Raw genomic sequence first — 3922 nt, 5'->3', positions numbered from 1 at the left:
CCTCTCTCACCTGGAAACAAACAATATCATAGCCACTGATGCTTCACAGTCCGAAGAGAAGGCTGGCGTAGGCATTTTCTCTCCTTCTCTTAATTGGTCCTTCTCTATTCGCCTTCCAGATTGCACACCTATTTTCATAGCAGAATTATTGGCCATTGTCCTAGCGCTACGTAAACTTCCTGCAAATCAATCAACAGCTGTCGTAGTTAGATTCTCTATCGGTATGTGTGTCGCTTTCCACGGAAACGAATGCAGCTCTCCTTAGCTTGTTTCACAATTTAGTCCCTAAAAGTTTACAAAAAATTAACTTGCTGTGGGTTCCTGGACACCGCGGTTTATATCTAAACGAAATGGCAGATTTATTAGCAAGAACGTCTCTAAGTGGGCCTTTGATCCCTGTTTTACCGGACACTTCTTACGTCACTGCATCGAGATACAGAAAATTTTGTTTGCAAAATGATTTAAGCAACTTACCGCTGAAACCATCTACAGACTTTCAGCATCTAGGTTTTTGCTGGAATAAACAGTGGTGCTCTTCTCGGCAGTTGGAAGTTACTTACACCAGACTACGCTGTCGCATCCCGCAATTGAATTTTTATTTACATAGAGCTGGTCTCACGATGTCCCCTCTATGTCACAACTGTAAGGAAATTGAATCAATAGAACATTACTTTTTATCATACAGACGATATTCACGCCACAGAAAGTTATTACTGGAAGCTCCACTTTACAAAATTGGATTAGGTTTAAACATACCAGTATTGTTATCATTGGGGGCTTCAGCACTAGGCTATAGTCACAGAGACGTGTGTTGCGCAGTATTTAATTTCTTAACTGAAACAAAACGATTACCCTGCTAATTATTGTATTTGTATTCTACACATCAGATGCATTCATATCACCTAAATTGATTTCTCCAAATTGTTTTGTTAATATTACCTCCCTCTGATTGTAACAACTCTTCACTTTCACCTTTTTCAGTCAGTCTGACTGCTCGCTCGCGTGCTAATCTGGTTAGTGCGACATCTGTCTTTTTGTCTTTTACTTGGCATTTCTTGTTTTCTTGTTTTAAAATATGAATTTTCTTTAGCATTCCCACTGCCGCCCGATTCTTGGCCTGTCCCCCTTAGTGGGTGCGAGCCATAACGGAGGTGCATCATCATCATCATCATCATCATCATCATCATCATCATCTTCTTCTTCTTCTTCTTCTTCTTCTTCTTCTTCTTCTTCTTCTTCTTCTTCTTCTTCTTCTTCTTCGGATGTACGGTCCGGGCGCGAGCTGCGCGTTCTGCTCGCGTCGAATTCGTTCCACGTCTGCCGCGACGGAATCTGGCTGCCAAAATCCGCGCTCCCGGAGCTTCGCCCACTCCACCCGAGCCTGGCGCTCCTGCGCTTTCTAAAGATGTCAACCGTCGCTGCCCCGAAGCGCGACAGATGCTGGAAGTTCGAGCCGAAGCAGTCGTTCGGTTCGACAAGCAGCGGTCCCAGCAGCAGCTCTCAATCCAACACGCAAGCGAACCTTCCAGAACTCTTCGCCCATCTCACGATGCAGAACAAACCTGACGAAGACGAGCGTCGGCCCGATGTTCCAGGAGACGCAATAGAAGCGTCCAGTTCCACGCGTTGCTGGCAAGGTGAGCTAGCAAGTTCAGTCGCGTCGCCGAGCGACTGCCTTGGAAGCTCGGTGGTCACCATCGGACAGCTCTAAGTCTTCGGACAGGAAGGAACGCGAAGCAAGCGCGTTCGAAGTGGTTGAGAATGTAACTGCTTTCATTGGCGAGCTAGAAATGATCGCGGATGAAAAGCCAGAGTCAATGGCCAAGTCCGGTGTGCTGCGTACCGTGAGGAAGGTGCGAGAAGTGTCGATTGACTCTCGAAGCCGGCGGCAAGGCGACTGCCTTCCTGGACCAGCACCCAGGATCTTGAGGGCTGCGTGAGGACCTTCTTCGTCTGCTACCAGGAACCCAACGACGCCTATTGCGTGGCAATTCACCCCGGGTCGTCGAAGAAGCCACTGCCGCGTCATGCGTGGCTTCTACCAACGACAGCGGACGCCGGAAAGCGGTGGCTGGTGACGACGGATCTTGGCGCGCAAGTGCCAGTTCGTCGAACCGCAATTTTTACGAGTGTTTCTCGCTTGGCGAGGAAAAAGACCAGGAAAAACGGCAATTTTTCGTACAAATAAATATAGATAACGAAACGTTTGTGTTTTTGCTTGCCGGTTTGTTTTGCTTGGAGAAGTGAAAGAACGCAACAATCCAGAAGGAAGCTGGTTGCACCACCCCCCCCCCCTCCCCCCAATCGGATCTTTCAACAATCTAAATCCAAACAGTCGGCAGTTTGCACCGGTCTGTGTGCTTTATAGGTAGCTTATGTGTCCCTCTCTTTAATTTACTGTATATTGTAACAGGTCGGACGAACGTATTTTTGCCAGTCAGCGCCCGCTTCGGAGGTGCGGCAGATGGGAGGGGGCCCCGCAGTGACGTCACGCTATTTGCAAACAGGGAGAGGTATATTGTTTTGTGGAAAACGACATATGCTCTCGTCAGAATCTGCGCCGACCGTGTGTGATGCAGCGAGGCGCCACGCATATCCGCCCGAAGGGACGACCTCGGCCCTGAAATAAAGGAAATCTCACCGAGCGGCCTTGAGTGCCGGTTCGGGCTTTGGCGCGCATTGGGCTGCCTCTCGTTCGCAGCTGCGCCACAATCGTGTAAGAGTCAAGGAGGATACAAAAAAATGCTTATTTTTTAAATCCTCCTTGGTGAGAGTATAGAGAAACCATGTTTGAAAGTATACGGTTGACTGAAGCGGTAGAGCAAGCGAACGTACACGCCACCTGTAAACGGACCAACATCCTCACGGTGGCGTTAAAGTGGAGTTAGCGCCCACTGATCTCCACTATAATTTGCCCTATAGTACAGATCAGTGGTAGCGCCGCACATTTATACTTCACCCGTTCGCCCAGAGGTGGCGCTACAATCCGGAAGTCGCCGATTTTGGGTCCGGTTACGCGTTCGCCTGTTTTCGAAAGCATGTGCTCGGCAGGTATAGTTTGGAAAACGCTGTCGCCGTATAAGTTTTGCAGGGTAGTCACAGACGCGACATCAGTGCAGTTCAGGGCGTTTGAAGGAAGTAATGCGGCAAAAAAAGAAAGCACCTGACACGCTGTTGTATAGTACAGCCAGAGTCAATGGCCAAGTCCAGTGTGCTGCGTATCGTGAGGCAGGAGCGAGAAGTATCGGTTGACTCTCGAAGCCTGCGGAACGCTGACTGCCTTCCTGGACCAGCGCCCAGGATTTCGAGTGCTACATGAGGACCTACTTCGTCCACTTCCACGAACCCGACGGCGACCAATGCGCGGCAGTTCATCCCCGGTCGTGGAAGAAGCAACTGTAGAGTCATTTTTGGCTTCTACGAACGACAGCGGACGCCACTACGCGGTGGCTGGTGACGACGGATCTCGGCTCGGAAGTGCCAGTTCGTCGAAGCGCAGTCTTTACGAGTATTTCCCAGATGGAAAGGAACAAGACCAAGAAAAGCGGCCATTTTTCGTACAATTAAAGATAGATAACGAAATGGTTGACTTTTTATTAACTTGATTGTTGAGGTGTTTTTTTTTTTTTTTTTTTTTTGACAAGTGAAAGAAAACAAAGAACAGTCCTAGAGAAGGCCAGTCACACCTCAAACGAGTCTTCCATCGATCTGAATCCAAACAGTTGCCAGTTTGCACCCGTCTGTGTGCTTTATAGGTAGCTTAAGTACCCCTATACCGCTGGCCGATGTTTCGCGTTATTATATCAATGACGTCTAAACGAAAGTACAATGTGCTTTCACTACTGCGTCAATAGCGACTCGATATATACATATATATTAAACAGAACTATCACAACCGAGTTTCAATTATATTTTAGTGGGT

This window comes from Dermacentor silvarum, chromosome 11 (assembly GCF_013339745.2).
Source record: "Dermacentor silvarum isolate Dsil-2018 chromosome 11, BIME_Dsil_1.4, whole genome shotgun sequence".
Classification (NCBI taxonomy): domain Eukaryota; kingdom Metazoa; phylum Arthropoda; class Arachnida; order Ixodida; family Ixodidae; genus Dermacentor; species Dermacentor silvarum.
The sequence above is the reverse complement of the archived record's forward strand: the minus strand, read 5'-3'. Positions refer to the sequence as shown.